Here is a 20,805-nt window from a genome sequence, read left to right on the forward strand (position 1 = left end):
CTCTGACTGGGGGTGAGTAGCACCTTACACCTTGGGCCCTGGTGGCTGGTGTTCAGAGGTTCAAATGCCTTCTCCTTTGTAGTCTTCTTTGCAACCTTGGGAACTAGAAGGGAAGGGCTGGGGACTCCCTGGCCCCAGCAAAGTGGAGGTTGGGTCTCGGTTGTCGCCCCAGCATCCAGCTGGAACACTGCGGAGCTCAAGGTTGAAGTTGCCAGTGTGACTGTCATTGAGTTGACCTGCTTCAGAGCCCCATCCCGCCTCCACCAGAAATGGCCTAATGAATGAATGGGTGGGGGGAGATGGGGATGGGGCTTGGATTTCTCGCTGGGTTCGTGAGTGATGGCGCGAAGGGCATGACAGACACGTCTTACCCTTCTCCACTGGCTGTGTCTTTAAGCCAAAGCATAGGCTCCCATGGTGTGGACAGGTTTATTGGATGTGTCTGAGTGTTTCCTCATATTAACTCATTTCATCCTCACCATAACCCTGTGAGCTGGGTACTATATTTCTCACATGTTACAGATAAGGAAACTAAGAGAGTCTACCTCTGGAAACTGTGCTCTCTACCACTGTTGTACTGTCTCCGGGTTGACAGGTGAACATTTTAATTTAAACCCCGCAGCCTGATTTCTTCTAGTGCCAGCCCACCTTTTTGGCTCATGGCCTGGTACCAGGGCCTGCCAGTGTCTCATGGCCCCTGGGAGTGCTCTCTGCTCAGACCTCCCAGCCCTAAGCTCCCTTGAGACTCATCCTACCCTCCTGGCACTGCCCAGCTCTCAAGGGGAAGAGGAGAGTTCCCAGGGGATGTGAATAAGCAGCTCATGAATAGGTAACACTCCTGTGTCGTCCCCCCCCCCCCCCCCCCCCCCCCCCCCCGCACAGCCCTGCGATCGCTCTGGGTGGCTGGACACTCTCTGTGGGCTTAACTTGGCCTTATTCTTTTGTCCAACTTGATACTGCCTCACTGTACCGCCTCCACCATGATTTCTGTCTCTCCTGAGGAGAGGAAAGGGCTTTTTTTGGACCTCTGATGGCCACTAAAAGCTTCCTGTGGGGATCCCCAGGGAAGGCTTCCGCTATCCTTGAAACCCCCCTCCTCCCCGCATGCACGCCGTAGGGGGGGGTGTTGTCCGGGCTCCTGCCTGGTGTCGCTGCCCAGCTGCAGAGCCTCTAATGGGGCCGGGGGGGCGGGGGGGGGGGGGTGGCGCACAGCGGACGGTAATTTACTAGCACTCACCACTCCTCTCCAAGGTTACCAAAAGTATTCTTCTGAGTTCACAGGAGGATGGGAGAGAAGGATCTCTATCCAGAAATGTAAGATGCTGGGAGGAGCTCAGAAATGTGCAAAAGTATTACCCAAAATGAAATGGAGTTTGTATTTAAAAAACAGCACAAATAATAAAGAGCCCTAGTAAAACATTCAGGGCCTTTGACTCAGTAATTTCACTTCTGAGAGCTGATTCTAAGGAAATCATTCAGAGAAGAAGGAAACATGAAGCCTAAAGGGGTTCATTACAGAAGTGAAAAATTAGAAACAACCTAAATATGGGAGAATGGTGAAATAAATGGAGACTTTGATGTGATGGTAGCATGTGAGACCCTTTTAAATGATGCTTATGAAGAATATGTAACAACTGGGAACATGTGTACAATACATTGTAACTACATAAAATACAAAACTACGTAAAATGTATGTGCTGAAGGGAATGAGCAAAGCTGTCATAATTCCAGTGTAAGTGAAGTGACTAGGGTGGTCACTTCCTTTAAAATAATTTTCCTGGGCTTCCCTGGTGGCGCAGTGGTTGAGCGTCTGCCTGCCGATGCGGGGGGACACGGGTTCGTGCCCTGGTCCGGGAGGATCCCACATGCCGCGGAATGGCTGGGCCCGTGGGCCATGGCCGCTGGGCCTGCGCGTCCGGAGCCTGTGCGCCGCAACGGTGAGAGGCCCACATACCGCAAAAAAAAAAAAAAAAAAAAAAAAAAAATAATTTTCCTTGCTTGAAATACTCCTACAATTGAAAAGAAAAAGAAAGAAATGAAAGACGCAGGGGTAGTGATTGGAAGGGGGACACCTGGGGTGCCGGCAGCGTTCAATGTCTCGATCTGGGTGCTGGGTACGTAGATGTGTTCATTTTATGAACATTTTGTGAACTGTACACTTGGGATATGTGAACATTTCTGTATGTGTGTTACTTCAACGAAAAGTTTAAAATAAAAGAAAAAAATGAGATTTTAAAAACAGAAATGGTGACTACCTCATGTTTTATTGGATACACTCTGAACTGTAACCTACACAGTTAGTAAGGGTTTTTCTTTTTTTCCCTAAAGGCCCTCTTTATTAAAAATCAGTAATGACTGTTTTAAAACAATTTTTTTTATTTGGAGTATAGTTGATTAACAATGTGTTAGTTTCTTTTGTACAGCAAGTGATTCATTTACACATATATCTATTCTTTTTCAAATTATTTTCCTATTTAGGTTATTACAGAGTGTTCAGCAGAGTTCCCTGTACTATACACAGCAGGTCTTTGCTGGTTACCTATTTTAAATATAGCAGTGTGTACATGTCAATCCCAAACTCCCAGTCTTGTCCTCTCCCCCATACTTCCCCCCCAACCCCCGGTAATCATAAATTTGTTCTGTAAGTCTGTGAGTCTTTCTGTTTTGTAAATAAGTTCATTTGTATCATTTGTTTTAGATTCTGCATATAAGTGATATCATATGATATTTGTCTTTCTCTGTCTAACTTCACTTAGTATGATAATCTCCAGGTCCATTCCATCCATGTTGCTGCAAATGGTATTATTTCATTCTTTTTAATGCTGAAGAATATTCCATTTTATATATGTGTATATATATATATATATATCACATCTTCTTTATCCATTCATCTGTTGACGGACATTTAGGTTGCTTCCATGTCTTGACTATTGTAAACAGTACTACAATGAACATTGGGGTGCATGTATCCTTTTGAACCATGTTTTTCTCTGGATATATGCCCAGGAGTGGGATTGCCAGATCATGTGGTAGCACTATTTTTAGTTTATTAAGGAATGACTGTTTTTAAAAGTCCTTTTCTCTGGGATTGTTTGAAGCTGGGTAGCAAGAAGATAGGCTTAACAACCTACATGCCCATCGACAGACGAATGGATAAAGAAGATGTGGTACATATATATAATGGAATATTACTCAGCCGTAAAACGGAACAAAATTGGGTCATTTGTTGAGACATGGATGGATCTAGAAACTGTCATACAGAGTGAAGTAAGTCAGAAATAGAGAAACAAATATCGTATATTAACGCATGTATGTGGAAACTAGAAAAATGGTACAGGTGAACCCGTTTGCAGGGCAGAAGTTGAGACACAGATGTAGAGAACAAACGTATGGACACCAAGGGGGGAAAGCCGCGGGGGGGTGGGGACGGTGGTGTGATGAATTGGGCGATTGGGATTGACATGTATACACTGATGTGTTTAAAATTGATGACTAATAAGAACCTATGTATAAAAAATAAATAAATAAATTCAAAACAACAACAAAAAAGAAGATGGGCTTAAGAACTTACAGTGCCTAATCTCTGTGAAACCTCAGTTTCATGGTTTCCAAACCAGAGCATGCATCTGAACCTTCTGGATGGCTTGACTGCTTGTTAAAACATAGATTGTTAGGTCCACTTAGGTCTGGGGTGGGGTCTGAGAATTTGCATTTCTAACAAGTTCCCAGGTTATGCTGCTGGTTTGTGGAACCCACTTTGAGAATCACTGCCCTAAAATAACCATCTGGAATCCCAAGCTTAGTGGTAGGGGAGGGCTAAGACATAGTCTTTTTAAAAAAATTTTATTTAATTTTATTTTTTTTATACAGCAGGTTCTTATTAGTTATCTATTTTATACATATCAGTGTATACATGTAAATCCCAATCTCCCAATTCATCCCACCACCACCACCACCTCCACTTTCCCCCTTGGTGCCTGTACATTTGTTCTCTACATCTGTGTCTCTATTTCTGTCTTGCAAACCGGTTCATCTGTACCATTTTTCTAGATTCCACATATATGCGTTAATATACGATATTTTTCTCTTTCTGACTTACTTCACTCTGCATGACAGTCTCTTCATCCATCCACACCCCTGCAAATGACCCTACTTCATTCCTTTTCATGGCTGAATAATATTCCATTGTATATATGTACCACATCTTCTTTATCCCTTCATCTGTGGATGGGCATCTAGGTTGCTTCCATGACCTGGCTATTGTAAATAGTGCTGTAGTGAACATTGGGGTACATGTGTCTTTTTGAATTACGGTTTTCTCTGGGTATATGCCTAGTAGTGAGATTGCTGGGTCATCTGGTAATTCTATTTTTAGTTTTTTAAGGGACCTCCATACTGTTCTCCATAGTGGCTGTATCAATTTACATTCCCACCAACAGTGCAAGAGGGCTCCCTTTTCCCCACACCCTCTCCAGCAATTGTTGTTTGTAGATTTTCTGATGATGCCCATTCTAACTGGTGTGAGGTGATACCTCATTGTAGTTTTGATTTGCATTTCTCTAATAATTAGTGATGTTGAGCAGCTTTTCATGTGCTTCTTGGCTATCTGTATGACTTCTTTGGAGAAATGTCTACTTAGGTCTTCTGCCCATTTTTGGATTGGGTGTTGTTTGTTTTTTTAGTACTGAGCTGCATAAGCTGTTTATATATTTTGGAGATTAATCCTTTGTCCATTGATTCATTTGCAAATATTTTCTCCCATTCTGAGAGTTGTTAAGGACATAGGCTTGAATGTCAAGACATAGTCTTCCTTCTGCAAAACCAAAGCTAGTGTTAGGTCTTGATGATCTTGATTCTACCACCCCAAAAGATGTCAGTGCCTCTGGTCATCGGTGCTCTGCTCTGTGCAGAAGGAATTGATTTTGATGGGCCTTACAGATGCCTTCCAAAAATTCTAGCCAAGGCTGGTATTGGTGTGAAAGGGACACAGAGTCAAAATCATTCAAGAATGGGGAACAGGGCTTCCCTGTGGCGCAGTGGTTGAGAGTCCGCCTGCCGATGCAGGGAACACGGGTTCGTGCCCCGGTCTGGGAAGATCCCACATGCCGCGGAGCGGCTGGGCCTGTGAGCCATGGCCGCTGGGCCTGCACGTCCGGAGCCTGTGCTCTGCAACGGGAGAGGCTGCAACAGTGAGAGGCCCGCGTACCGCAAAAAAAAAAAAAGAATGGGGAACATACAAATTAGAATGCCTGGCATTGTATCTTTAAACTCAAATGAGTGCCGTTTTAGGGGGTGAAAAAACAGTCAACATTTTTTACTGTTTTTTTTACTGTTATTTTTACTGTTTTTTACTGTTACATTTTTTACTGAGCAACTACCCTAGGCCAGGCACTACGCCGAGAGCTTTATGTTCTGTGTCTCAGTGCATTCTCAGAACCACCCTCCGAGGTCAGTACAATCATTGCCCCCATGGACAGCCCAAAACCGTGGTGTATACATAGATGTGTGGATGGAAGCCCAGGTGCAGAGCGTGTGGCCATGCGCGGGGAGAGCTGGTGGGCACCCAGTCACTCCCCCTTGGGACCACCTGCAGCGGTGGCCAGGGAGGAGGGATGCCTGGCGGCCTGCACGGGCAGATCAGGGAAAGGATGGGTTTTGTAGGAAGGGTGGTGGAAGAGGTAGGCTCTGGGAAGCCTGGCCTGAGAAGGCGGGGAGGAGGGAGGATACATTGTGCAGGGAAAGATCCAGGAAGCAAGGCACCATGGGCTCGATTTGGGGATGGAAGAAATGCAAGTCAGAGAAGCAGAAGCCCCAAAGGATCACTTATCTGCAGATCCTGCCCTCAGGGGTTGGTGGATCCACCAGGGCTACCAGGACTCCACCTCTCCTTAATTTCTGACTTTTCTACAAGGGACATAATAGGAAAAGAAAAAGGAGTGGCTACGGTCAGGTGGCCAGGGGTCTAGTTTTAGTGGCCTGAAGGTGCTGCTGAAGTGCTTTGAGGCCTCCTGGTGGGGAGCCCTTCCAGAAGCTGCTCTTCCCCCCTCCTCTGGGTGAGCGTGGCGGGCTGAGAGTGCCCTGCTGGCACCCCTGTCGCACTGTCGTGGTGCTCTGCTCTGGATGCAACCTGGTGTGTGAGGGGGGCGAGCCCACCCTGTGCAGCCACTCCCGATGCTTGCGTGACTCTGTAGGGCTCTTGTTGGTACCCAGATTTCCCCCCATAGGTGCTTGTTCTTCACCCCTGCTCCCTGCCGCCTCCCCATGGACCCAAGGCACCTGGGTCTCTGCAGCAGACCCTGGCCTTCTCACTTGCAGGCATGGGGAGGGGGCTGAAGGTCTCCCTTTCTCTCTCTCTCTCCCTTTTTTAAAAAATAAATTTATTTATTTTTGCCTTCGTTGGGTCTTCGTCGCTGCATGCGGGCTTTCTCTAGTTGCGGCGAGCAGGGGCTACTCTGGGTTGTGGCGCGCGGGGCTTCTCATTGCGGTGGCTTCTCTTGTTGCGGAGCATGGGCTCTAGGCGCGTGGGCTTCAGTAGTTGTGGTTCGTGGGCTCTAGAGTGCAGGCTCCATAGTTGTGGCACACGGGCTTAGTTGCTCCGCGGCATGTGACCTCCTGGGCCAGGAATCGAACCCATGTCCCCTGCATTGGCAGGCGGGTTCTTAACCACTGCACCACCCGGGAAGTCTCTCCCTTTCTCTTTAGTGTACAGCATTCTATGAGTTGAGGCACCTCACCAAGTCTACTGCTTTGCAGACCGCTTTATCATGAAGCTCTGTTGTGTTGGCTGGCGTTTTTATAACAAGACTTAATAGATGATCAAGATTCACTATTGCTCTGTCTCCCTGATCTCAGATCTGATAGCACCTGCCTGCCTTTCTGGGTTGTTCCATCCTGAACTGTAAGGACATGCTATTCATCTTTAATATCTGTTCATTCCACAATCCACCCACCCCCACACTAGGAAGGGACCCAGGAGTGTCACCCAGAGGGTGGGTTGACTTTATTTATTTCCCCCTCACCAGATGGAAGGTACTGTTCTGCCTCTGATCATGAGCTAACAAGAGCCACGAGACAGTTTCCAGGAGGGGCTTTGAGATGGCAAGTCATCTCTCTCTCTCTCTCTCTCTCTCTCTCTCTCTCTCTCTGTCTCACACACACACACACAGCTTCCACCATACTTGAAGGGCTGCTACCTGGCCCTCCTGCAGTCTCTCTCACATTATTGGTCATGGTATCATGAAAGGACACATTTGAGAAGCCATTCCAGTGTTCTCATTACACTGAAACCATCCTCATTGGAGATGGTCCCAACATATCCCAGATGACTTGGCTACCCAGGACCAGACAGGTAGGATCAGGGGTCTCACACATTTCTCTGCCTGGGCTGCTATCTGAGGCCATTCAAGGTGGCTGCGTTGAGAGTTCCCTTGAGATGGGAGACTGAGGTGTGAGGGGCACCTCAAAGTAGTCAGCTTCTTCTCTGCCACACAGTGAGGTGAAGTGAGTCCAGCCATGGGAGACTAAATAATCCTTGTCTCTTCATTACCTCCAAAAGGTCCTTTAGAGAAGAAATAGCCAGTATTTGGATTTTTACATATTGATGACTCTTCTTCCAAGATTAAGAGATGGGAGTAATATATACATTCTGAGGGTTGCCTGGGCAACACCCGATGCTATCAACAGGTGTGTAGGAGGATTTCCAAGCATGGAATAAGCCTCAGAGGCTACAGGAATGGCAGTTCCTTTTACCCTTGTTGGAAGACTCAGATCCCAGTGGAATGTTAGGTCAGCATGAAATTCCATGTTTGAATCACAACAAAGACTCACAACAAAGACCCATCTCTAATGGGTAGTCCTAACTGTGTGGCATTGACCCCTGATATTGCATGAGGACCAGGCATTCAACACCTGGGTTACGTGGTTGGCAAGCTCATGGTGAGGTGGGCAGAGGGTGGCCAGGCTAGGAAGAGCTATGCTCCCATCACAGCTGGGGGCTCTGGAGCAGCGATAGAGCAGAGAGGGAAGCTGTCAACAGGACTCTCAGTGAATAAGTTTAGCCACTTCAGTGGTCCTCTTCTCCGGAGGGCTGAACGTAATGTGGACAGTGGATGTGTTATGCAGAAGATCACTGTGAGAGTGGAGCCAGTGTCTGTTGAACACAGATTCTGTGCCAGCTACTGTGCAAAGAGCTCTACCCACACTACCACGCAACAAACCAGTTTAAAGACTGAGGAAACACGGGCAAGGAGGTTACATGCTGCCCCAGGATCATGGAGCTAATGAAGGGCAGAGTGAGGGTTTGAGCTCAGGTCTGCCAGCCTCCAAGACAGACCCTTTACTGTGCTTCTTAACTGCTTCCCCCAGACACAGATGGCAGGAGACTTTTACCTGGAGACCGTCTCCCAACAGCATCAGAGTGTTCCTTGTAATTCCCAAAGCATTCGCTGTATCTTGATTTCACCCCTTTTGCTCCCACTCAAAAAAGCACATCCCATGCGAGTGAATGAAAGTGGTATCATTAAATACCATTTGATAGTACTAAGTGCTAAATGAGAAAGAATATGTGCTTGCAAATTTGGGTGCTTTACCAATATTAACATTCCTAGTAACTGACTTCTTACCATACCCGATTTGAAATCCACCTGTACATCATGACGCTGTTTGAGAATCACCCAGCTATACTACCCATGATGGTGAGTTTAGTCCTCGCTCACGTGTGCTGCAAGGCCAGCCACCTAAATGGGGCTGGTCTCATCCTGAGTGGCAAAGGACATCGATACAAAAAGCAAGGATGTTTAGGCAGGTTGCTACCTTTCAACCAAGTCCTCCTCTAACGTGGCCCCCGGGGTTTCCAAGGGGCTGCCGTTCTAGGCATGGGTCTGATTTGTAGTAGTGACGCTTCTTATTTTATTTATTTATTTACTGGTTGATTGATTGATTCGATGCTGCTTAGAGAACACTGATTTTAGAGATACTGTTTTGATTTTCATCAGAGCATGCTCCAGTGGGGCTTAGAGGTTCCATAGATATGGTTCACGGACTTCTTGGAGGTGTTGGTGAAGGACCTAGGCTGGGAACGACTTACCAAAGAGAACAGCTACTTTTTTGCGCTTTATGTAACAGAGTTCTACGTACAGTTCCATCTGAAGAAAGACTTTTTGGGGATCTTTTTAAAAGTTCGAAAGCCACTGCTTTAAAATGATGCTTTTGCAATCCCATAGGCAATATCATTCCTGCTTATGGGCGAGTCCCTCTCCTGTGAACCCACTTACCGGCTGGCAGGGAAGAGTTGCTCAGGCACTAAATCTATGTAAAGACCCATCCTCTGGCCTATCCTTTGATAATGGGGCAAGAAGTGAGTCTCCCTTGTGGAGTGGCTGGGCTAGCTAGGATCCAAGGAACAAAAGGAAATGTGCATTGGTGGATGTTGGAAGAAACAGGAAAATAAAACCACCTATTCGGTCTCATGGTGGCCTTTCAGACTGGAAGGGGAAGGAATATGGGGTAAGGAGCCCTCCTTGTTTTATTAGGGAACGTATTCTACCTCCAGAGGGGCCTCCTAATCTCTCGGGTGTTTGCAGAAACCATTCGCGTGCATCCAGGCTGTTTCAGAATTGCTGCGCGTTTGAACCTGCTCCAACCAAGCAAATTGACCCTAATGGGGAAATTTTCCTTGGCAGTAGATCGTCTTCCTTTTCACCACTCCCTCTGTCGTCTTCCGGCTGCCCTTCATCTTTTCCCAAGTCATAGAAAGTTAAAATTCACCCTTTGGCATCATTCCATAAAGTCAGTTGGTTCTTCCCCAGTGTTATTCTTTCTCTCACACACACCTCCTTCTGATTTGAAAGACCTTCTCTATTATGGATGAACATGTCTTGCTAAATACATGTACAGTGGAAGTAGGTCTGACCCATATTGACTTCCCAGGGCTATGTCCCTAAAGTACTTTTATAAATTGGTTGACTGGACCTAAGCACACATTTTCCCATCCAGCCATTGGCCCTGGGTTCCCAGGCCTGCCCACAGAAGCCTCTTCTCTAGCCATGGGACGCAGCGCAGGTGTGGACTCTCTCAAGGTGACATGGTGGAATGGACAGAGAACACAGGTTTGGGGATGAGCTAGAATTGGGTTCAAATCTCAGATTATCTTCTGGCTTTGAGCCACTTACCCTTAGAGCTACAATTTCCTCCTCAGTAGATAAAATGAGAGTGCTGACACCCACCTCAGGTGTAAAGTAGGCTTGATTACCTTGAGTTAGGGCTAACTGGCAGAACAGTTCTGAGTGCCCAGCACAGAGTGGGTGCTCAGTAAATGGTACTTCCCTATCACCCCTCTCCACCGCCATCATTGAGTCTGAAGAGTCGTACTAGAATTGGCATTCTTCAATGAACAATGAAAAAAGAGGAGAAAATGAAAATGCTACAACATTAGCGATGCACCAAAACAGGGAATCGATCATATCATGAATAAGAAAGAGAGTTTCTGTCTCTATTGCTGGTATTAGGTAACAGGCAGAATTATTCAACTGGAGGAAGATGGAGTAGATGGAGACAAGATGAAGATGCTGAGAGGCTGTCTGGACAGTTTCTGGGCTCAGGGCTGGTTACTGCTGGCCTGTTTGGAGGTGAATTCCCTTAAAAATATCCTAGGGGAATGTGGTCAGTTGTCTTTCTCTGTTTCTCAGGACTGCCAGTCCAGCTGGGGGTAGGAAGAGACAGAACAGCTGGGCAAGAGGAGGGATGGTGGACAGACCCTGAATATTTGATGCCTGGACCCACCCTTCTCTACGACAAATTTCTACTGAGTAATAATCATGTAATGATTAATAGTAATCATTATTTTCCTGATTGTTGATTAATTTAAATATAAACACTTTGAGGGCTTCCCTGGTGGCGCAGTGGTTGAGAGTGGCCTGCGATGCAGGAAACGCGGGTTCGTTCCCCGGTCCGGGAAGATCCCACGTGCCGCGGAGCGGCTGGGCCCGTGAGCCATGGCCACTGAGCCTGCACGTCCGGAGCCTGTGCTCCACAACGGGAGAGGCCACAACAGTGAGAGGCCCGCATACCGCAAAATAAATAAATAAATAAATAAACACTTTGAAACCATGAACAAATTTCAATGTTAAAGATATTATTCAAACTCAGTAAAATTTATCATGTAGGAACTAATATTTGAGCTTACAAATATCCCATCTCACAGTTCTGCTCTGTTTCACTGTTTTAAATTTTAAATGCAAATAAAAATTTCACATAGAATAACAAGATTGAAGTAAGCTGAGTTCTTTCTCTGTCTCTAGGACACCGTGCTATCATTGTTTACTTTGAACCTACCATTTGAACACAGGGATATGTTTAGTAAGTACCACAGTGACCAAGACACAACGGGCCATAAGTGAGCTTGAACAATTCTGCATTTTAAGAATGGACTTTTTTTTTTTTTTTTGAGAGTTATGTTTTATTCGGCAGGAATTTTAGGACTTCAAGTCTGGGAGGCAGCATCTCAAGTAACGCTGAGAGAACTGCTCCAAGGAGGCCAGGCAGGGCGTCAGGTTATACAGAAGTTTTGCAACAAAAGGGCAGGTCGTCTGACCTTCAAAAGATTATTGTTAATTAAAAAAAAAAACATATCTCGAGTTAAGAAATTTAGCGCTTTTCTATGCATGGGAAGATGCAAGAGTCTGGGCTCACTGAAATCATCCCTTTGATATGCACCTCAGCTATCTGGGGCAGTATCCTGTGTTTTCACATCCTGAGTTTCCTCAGGGCTACCCGTAGGGAGTAGATGGCAGGTAAAGTATGGACTCTTGAAACACCCAGGGAGCTAAGGGGAGCTAGGTTTGTGTGTGTTTGGCTGACTTCATAACCTCCAGGTGGAATGTGATTTTTATTAAAGAACAGGTAATAAGAACATGCTAATTTGAAGCTTATGTATATTATTAAAACTCAACAACAACTGCAGCAGTCGTTTTAGAACTTAGACCAATGAGAGGTTTTCTTGGGGAGGGGTATTTTATCACTGACATTGTTTCGACTTTCTAGAGCAAGACGAGAAAAAAAAGTAGCTGACTTAGAGTCAGTTTTATTATTGTTTTTACATCCCTACAGACGATGAACCTCTTCTTCTTCCCATCCCATCGGTGGCCTATCGCCACGGCCCTGCCAACGGTAAGGCCCAGGTGTGGCAGGCACTGTTAGTGCTCACCCACCAGCCATTCCTACTTCCTCCTCTAACAGAAGTCCATCTTGTTGTCACTGAACGTTTAAAAAGTGAGCCTCTCCCCCAGCTTCAGGGAGTAAACATATTTTAAACCAATCATGGCAATCCATTTCTCCTCTGACAGTGATTGCTTCGGGGTCAGTATGTTTCTGGATTCTGGCCAAGAAGATGTGAGGATAAGTCTGCTGGAGTGGGAATGGGGAACTTCTGGGAAAGATTGTCCTCCGGAATCATATCAAATCAAAACAAACAAACACTGAAAAACAAACTAGAGACATAAGGGGTGACATTTCTCCCAGCATAAACACACATATGCATACATCCGCTTCCTGGCTTTGGACACACTCGGTGAGGAAGTGGTGCTTACGCCACAAGACGCAACTTCATCCCTGGGGGAACAAGGCGAAGGTGACAGCCAGTATGCTAAGGACGGCCACCAAAAGATGAAACCACCTGCCCCCGGAGTTCTTTGCCGTGTGAGATCATAGGACTTCCTATCCCTGAAGCCACTGGACTCTCCTGGTGCTTGAAGCCAAAACCAGCATAGAGTTATCGTTGAGTGGGTGTGCATGTGGGGAAAGACGGTCACCCAAGGAAGTGGCACAGCTCAGTATGGAGAAAAGCAGGGAGAAGGGAGAGCACAGTGTGTACTGGGCCTCCCGTGGTATGGGGGAGAAGGAAAAGAGGGGAGTGGAGAAGAGACATGGGGCCAGGGGCTTCTGATCTTGGCTTTTGGATGGTACCACTGGCCTGAACGTCTTTGGCAACTGAACAGAACCAAGGTATCTGAGTGAATGAGCTGGGGGATGGATGGGGCAGGGTTGCACTATGGGCATTTGTGAGCCAGGGAGGCTGTTACTAGTGCAGTGACCACCCATGTAATCCATCAATCATTGCACTCACTGTGCTTCTCCTTCCCAAACAAGGAAGGCATAGTAAACAATAAAATAGTGTGAACTGAGAGAAAGTCAGTGGCCCTGAGCCATTTGCTGATTCAGTCTTTATCCTAGCCTTGGTCCCCTAGAAAACAGAGCCTGAGGCCAGCTTTGAAATGCTGATACTTCATTGGAGAGGTACAAGGCCAGGGAATGGAGGGTGATGTAAAGGGGAGGTGGGGGGGAGGACAGATGCCAAGCAATATGACATGGTGTGTACTGTGCTGGCCACCACGTCTCATCTGGCCTCAAAGAGACCTAGCAGGTTGCTTGGGGTGCATGTCTCTTCTGGAAGGTTTATAAAGAGAAACCACACCATGAAACAGGGCACAGAGGGCAGAAAAAAAGGGAAGAACTCAGGGAGCTACCCTCCTGAACTTCTGGGGTGCATCGTCCGGCCCCTCAGTAAACCAAACCTCATGCACCAGACGTGGAGGTGAGACTCAGCCTGAGTGGGTGTCGAGCAAGAGAGAGAAAAATGGAGACAGTCGAGGGAACCTGCAATGACACCTACCGTGTGCACGTGTGGCTCGGGCTCTGGAGCCAGGTAATGTCCTTCAGTGTGCAGGGGCAAGCCATCCCACCTTGTCCCACAGTTGTCCCTCTCCTTGTGGGGCTCAGACACCCTTCAGGAGGCCTTGACGTGTTCTCCACCACTCTTCCATTCCTTTCCTCATCACCCTTTCCAGTCTGCTTTCGAAGCAAGTCCCTCAGGGCTGAGCATAAAATTCCATCAGTGCCTTTAGTAAGGGAGAGTAAAGAGGAATTATGCTGTTCTCTGCTCGGCTGGGTTTTGTAGAATTACCCCAAAGCAGTGTTTATCATGCCATTGAGCTGGAGGCCCATGCTAATGTGCTATCTGTCCTGACCCCAGATGTCTCTCTGCATCGCTGCTCTTCACCAGCTCTCCTACAGTCTGGCTCATTCTAGGGTCATTGCTGACAAGTGTATTACCCGTGTTTATCCATATTAAATCTTGTATCGTTGACTGCCCTTTACCCATTTCTGTAAACTCTCTTTGGTCCTCCTGCAGTTTCCCTTCCTGCCTTGCCATGTCCTTCTTGGAAAGGCAAACCCTTCTAAGTCAGGAGTTCTAGTGAAGCTTGTTCCTAATTGTTTACGAAGGATAAAGCCGTTAGAGGTGGCCCTGCTACAAGGCTGGAGACTTCACCTGGAATTGGTACTGACCCACTCATAATTACATCATTCAGAGCAGTGGGGACTTCACCGATGGAGCTGGTTTCATTACAATATACATTTGGGAAGCTAACAGTTGGCCAGCACTTTTCTCATGTAAAAACACAGCCGAAAGCTATCATCTTAATCACGTTTTACATAGCTAGAGCATTTGACAGTTTATAAAACACGTTTGACTTTTCCTAAAACCTAAAAGCATTTGCTATTTTTCCCTCTCCATAAAACATTTTACTAGAACAAAAATTAAATGCATTTTATTCTGAAAAATAATGAAATAAGTTTTACCTTAACTGAGCCATTAGGAAATGAAAACACAGTTCAATGTTCCCAGGGTTGACTTTTATGTCATTAATGCTAGGGACACAGGCTCAGCCAACATGTTTCTTTGTTCCCAGTAGATAACAACACCTTACATGTGTTTGGTAGTTTAGAATTAATTTGCCCAAAGTTTCATGTATTTCGTGATTTCTTTAAGATGATTATCCCTGAGAAGAGAAATGAACTAAGAGGCATAATCTGTGAGTTTGCAAAGCAAATTCTTCACTCTTTCTGTAGCTAGTGTTGACTGTGAGATTTTGGCAGTTAAAACCATCATCAAAGAAAAAGTTTGACTTCTACCAATGACGAGGCCCTAGAAACAAATTGTCTGCTTGGTATTTGAAATCAACTGTTTTATGCTTAAATTGATGCAAAAGCCACAAAAAATTAGATGATAAATTAATATGTGACAGATGAAAATAAGGTCAAATCTCTTTGTTATTAGTTACGAAAAAACCCCACAATCCAGGGCTTCCCTGGTGGCGCAGTGGTTGAGAGTCCGCCTGCCGATGCAGGGGACACGGGTTCGTGCCCCGGTCCGGGAAGATGTCACATGCCGCGGAGCAACTGGGCCCGTGAGCCATGGCCGCTGAGCCTGCGCGTCCAGAGCCTGTGCTCCGCAGCGGGAGAGGCCACAACAGTGAGAGGCCCGCGAACTGAAAAAAAAAAAAAAAAAAAACCCTACAATCCACTGTAATGGAAAATATTTCATTAGACAGATCATTCATTCAGTTAATCGCTGGTTGTTTAATGCGTCCTAGGTAGCAGGTACTATCAAGGCACATTCTCCTCCCCCCTCCCCCTCCCCACATCCTTCTCCTCCTTCTCTGCCTCTCTTCCTCTCTTTGTACTCCTTCTCTGGATCATCTTTCTTTCCCCCCAAATTTGGCAGGTGACAAAGCTCTTAGAGTCATGATGTGTTCTTATTCTCCTGGTGATGAGGAAGGAAAACGATCTTTGTTTCTATGGAGAGAGATGTCTCACCCTCATGACCCCACAGCTGGCCCACTCACTGCAGTCCCCATCTTGCACAGGGCAAGGAATCTTTTTGGCCAGCAGAGAACTTCAATATGCCATTCAGCTGTGTTGGTGAGAATGGGATCTTGAGGCTCAGGGAAAAAAAAAAAAAATGGAGCTTTGAAATATCTGGAAGTTATTCCAAGGCCCCTGGTAAGGATTTCAGATGATGAAACGGCTGATAGTGGTGGTGGGAGGGAACCCAAGCATTTATCCACTCAAGACGTCATCCCCTTCACATTTTATCTTTGGTGTCATGGCGGCAGCACTAATAGGACACGAGCCTTCTTGCCCCAATAATGGCCCATTACAGATTCAGGAAAAGCCATCATGTTTCCGCAGCATTTATCTGTCAGCAGGAGACTATTATGGGAGCACAAACTCGCATTGTATTAGCGTTATCAGTTCATTATGATTCTTGGGACGCGTGCCAGCCAGTGGGCTGCCAGTCTGCTGACCAGCGCTCGGGGATATAACTCCACACCCCAAATTCAAGCACTGAGAAGAGAGTGGGCCCACAGGGGTGTGTGGTTGGGACATTGTCTCTGGCCAGGAGTCCATGGAGCCCTGGCCTGATCAGCACAGTATCCAGAGATGTCCAGGTTAGGCTGACTCTCCAGGCTGGGCCCACCTTAGTCCTCATGGACCGTCAATGGTTGTGCTTCCCCGACTCACCTCCCCCAGCGCTTACCCTGGGGTGGAACAGAAACAGGCTTGGACTGTGATTCAGACAGTTTCACGGAGGCATCCTCTCCTTCCTGGGCTGGTGGTAAGAATTAACTATACACCTTGTGTTTCTCAAGGCATCATTCTCACCTGGAAACTTGGTTTGGGGAACATGGATAAGGTTGAGGGACAGGGACGCTGTAACCAAACAAGCAGTGTCCCGCATTCACCATGCTTAGGGGGCACGTGGTGGAATTGCCAGAAATTCTCGTCGCTCTTGTCTTTTAGTGATGAAGCCATTAGGTCCTCCTGCTAGGTTGCCTGGCTTGAAAGATGAGAAAAGCCTCCCCATTGTTGAGCTGGAAGTAGCCCGTCCAGGGAGGGGATTCAAGAACCCGAGAGACACCGCTCGCTGCTGCCTTGCATGTGCAGAAATGAGCAGTGTCAGGGGCAGCGGGGCGCCTCAAGACAGGGACATACACACCAAGACCAGTGCAAGGTGGCGATCTTCACCACACTTGTGGCAAGGGGTGCTGCGCTGGGGTCAGCCGCATAGATCATGGCAAGACAGCTCGAGTGGCCCTCGAGATCCAGGTGCAGGCGTTCGGACAGCCCATTCTAAGGACTTAGCCAGGCTGGGATGGGAAAGAGTGGGTGGCTAGTGTGGACCTGGGTTCAGCTATGCGTGAGATACCTGGTGCTTTTTGTACCCAGAGGAACATAGATTTGGGGGACAGAACACTCCGAGCTGTGTCTGGGTATGTTTTCCTACTTATCTGCCTCCCGGACCCCACCCCAAGGAGACCACTTGGGGAAGGGTGTGGACACAGAAGTCTGGGTCCCCACCATCTCCCAGGTGATGTGTGTGTGGAGTGTTGTTGCCAAGGGCATGGTTCTGGTTTGTCTTCGTATTCCTTAGGAAAGAGCTTGAACTTGGGCAAGCAGGGAGGAGGGAAAGTGAAGAGACTTGTATACAGAGAGTTAGGAGTTGAATAAGTAGAAACCCGTGCTTTGCCAGTTGTTCGCCATGTGACCTTGGGGAGGTCCCTTCACCACACCGGGCCATTTACGCATTTCCGTATTTATAAAGTCTGCTGATGATTCTAAATGATTCCCTGAACCCTCCCCACCCACACTCCCCAGCCGTAAGGTCCTACGAATGTAATAAATATCTATTTAAAGGAATTTGTCACAAGAGAAAGTCAGCTGCTGTCCCCCTTCTACCCTCCACAATTACTGTGTCTAATACATTTTGTTCCATTCCCTTTGGGCTGACTCGCCCACCTAGGCATGCCAGTACTGGGACACGGGACAGTGAAGGGGTGGCTTAGAGTTTTTTGCTGGGGTGGATTACCAATAGCCCCTGCTCCAGGGGAGCAGTGGAAGATTGAGATGATGACTGGCTGAATGAATTTCAAGCTTGAGGGAGCACGAGAGCCTTGCCCACCCCATTCTACCCCCTTTGTTTTCTGGAGAAGAGATGACATCAGCAAGGCCACGCGGAGTGGTCAGGACCAGATCCCGGAGTCCTCTGCACGCTCCCACACTACCGCTTCTCCAGCTACAGGTGTGGAACCCACTCTAGCTTCGGAAGGAAATCCATCCCCCCATGAGCTGGCTGAGGACAGAGAGGGAGAAAAGCTGGTACCATGAATAGTGTGTGTCCTGGCCATGTTTGCCTGGAAAAACCACAGGAGAAGCCTGGGTCTGCCAGGCTGAATCAGGTCGCCAGGATGTCTCCACTGGTGGGTCCTCTTCTCCCCTGCAGTGGAGTCCACAGGCTCACACTTGCCAGGGAGGGAAAGGAGGAAGAACTCTGCCCCAGGGCCATGTGCAAGGGGACTGGACAGGCACCACTGAGGAAGACGGTCAGAAGAGGACCAGATCTTAGGGACCTCATTCTCGCCCTGGAGGACAATCTGCTTGTGCCCAGGGATGAGGCCCTCAGTTCCTGCATCCCTGTGCCTTGGATGCAGACAGTAGTTGTGTGGGCGTTAGCCTAGCTTTTTTTTTTTTAATTAATTTTTATTAGAGTATAGCTGAGTTACAGTGTTGTGTTAATTTCCACTGTACAGCAAAGTGAATCAGTTATACATATACATATATCCACTCTTTTGTAGATTCTATTCCCGTACAGGTCATTACTGAGTAGAGTTGCCTGTGCTGTACGTATTCTTATTAATTATCTACTTTATATAATATATAGTAGCGTGTGTGTGTCTTGAGCCTGTTTTCCCTCATTCGCCCCCAGTGGCTTTGCACCCACTGCTCCGGGCTGTGAAGTTGTCTTTCTTTTCATGCTCCATCGACTGTGCTCTGTCTCCAGTTTAAAAAAAGGTGCACCCACCCAAAGCAAGGAGCCAACAGATCTCATACAACCTGTCAGGGACTAAGCCCCTCCAGGGTAGCCAGCCTGTGGGCTTTGCCCACTCCCACCCTCCAAACTGCTGTGGTCTAACATTTCATTCAACAAAGTCTTTATCAAGCAACTGCTGTGTGCTAGGCACCGGTAAGCACTGGGGTTTCTCCAGTGAGCAAAGACAGACAAGGTCCCTGCCCTTATGGAGCTTACAATCTAGTGTGTGTGTGCCGGCGTAGGGGGTATTATTCATACCAATATGCGTATAATTGCAAACTAATAAATTACCTGAAGCAAGGCAAATAGCAGAAGGTTCTGGCGTGATCTGGAAGGTGGGGCGTTCTAGGTGGCAGGGGCAGAGCCTGAGGGGGACACGGCACGGACTGAGGAGAGGTGGGGAGACAACAGGAGCCTGTCATCTGGGACTTGCCTTGTAGACCACAGGGAAGGACTGGGGCCTTTTTCCTGATTGCAACAAATTGCAAAGGAGACTTTGGGTGTGCATCTGACAGTGCACTCCCTGGCTGCTGTGGCTTGGAGAGTGGATTTCCAGGGGCCAGAAAGGATACAGAGAAACCAGTCACTGAAGTCTTGGCAAGAGATGGTGGTTGTGTCTCTGCACCTCTCTTTCCGTCTCCAACGTAACCAAGTACCTATGTGATTAAAACAATCCGGGCTGCCAGGGGTTCTGCTGACAGAGTCGACATCTTCATCCATCTCTCTGTGAGATATCTGCCAGCGCCCCGAGCCTGGAGAATCCCATGCGTTCCTGCACTTCAGCACATAGGAAAAACCTCAGCTTTGTTTCCCAGCCTGCACGAGCTTCCATTTATCCAAGTCAAGCATCATCTGCTGTCTTGCTGCCCATTCCCCAGCCCCTCCTGAGTGGCCAGCCCCTCCTGGGGTTGCTCACAACCCCCCTGCTTTTATTCCTGAAGTGCTTGGACACTGCCTGCAGTTACACTCCATTTAGACATTATTTGGGTGATAAAATGAAATTCCCCCCCCTTGGGCTCCTTGTCTTTTGCAGAATATAGGAGAATAAGGTGGTGGTCTCTCCTGAGGGCTTTTCCCCCTCTTTAAATAATTCTATACCTGTCCTCTCCCCACACTCATTTGAATCATCAAATTATTATCCCTGTGGCTGTCACATCTCAAAAGATGACAAGCCCCAGAAGAAGGATTGGGGCTCGACGTAAAGCTGGTTTTGGTACAGTGGCAGCCCGTAACATTCAGGTTCATGGAGGGAGCAGCAGACAGGGATTGCAGGTGTGTTTGTAGCTGGGGATTCAGGTGTGTATGTTGAAGTGTCTACTTGTGCCTCGAAGTGGATGTGGCAGGTAAGTTGGTTGTTTAACCACAACTGTGTTTTTCTAAGCAGACAGGAATTTCTTTGCTCGTGTCTGTGTCCTGGGTACTGTTTCTGAGAGTTGCCAGTGAGCATCATTTTTATACATCTAGAGAGCGTCTTATAGAAGCGTGCCCTGCGTCTCACCATATGAGAGCCTTTCAGAACCCACTGGCCCAGGTGATGAGAGCTGGGAAGGGAATCAGTTTCTATCCTGTTCTCTCTTGCTGGGCCTCGCCTGCTGGCCTGACCCTTTGCACTTCTGTGCACCAAACACCAGGTTTGAGGCTATGAATTTCTAAGGCGCTGGCCTCTTCTCCTTGATATGAGGGAGGAGAAATGTGACTCATTTTAATTTGTAAAACAGACCCCTTCCGAAAGGCTGAGGGGTGAGTTTGCTAAACCTGCCAGTTAAAAGATAGGATGGGGGTGAGAAGATATACAAGGGGCATATCTTTCAACCCCCCAAACCCACCAGCCAGTTGGACAATTTTTTTTTTTTCTTTAATGGCGAGAGGACAGGCCTTGCAGCTCTACAGCACAATCCTACTCCTCAGGAGGTGGGGACCTCGCGCGAGCGTCTGATTCCATTGAAGTCTCTCTGGCTCACCCCCCTCCCCCCACCCCAGCTCGATTCTGTCACTTTAAGTCCAGCCCCTGAGAGATAGCCAATAGGAGCCAAACCATACATCAGTCTCCCAGCCTTAAAGCTACAGTAGGGTTAGTGGGCTCCAAGTCTCTGGTGCCC

The 20,805-nt window shown here is 47.4% G+C and overlaps 1 protein-coding gene across 1 annotated transcript in view; it reads left to right on the plus strand.

Moving 5' to 3' along the window:
• The window catches only part of ESRRB (estrogen related receptor beta), a 174,926-nt gene that overhangs the window by 44,777 nt on the left and 109,344 nt on the right, over nt 1–20,805 (plus strand). The window lies entirely within an intron of this gene.

This window comes from Phocoena sinus, chromosome 2, assembly GCF_008692025.1.
Source record: "Phocoena sinus isolate mPhoSin1 chromosome 2, mPhoSin1.pri, whole genome shotgun sequence".
Classification (NCBI taxonomy): Eukaryota; Metazoa; Chordata; class Mammalia; order Artiodactyla; family Phocoenidae; genus Phocoena; species Phocoena sinus.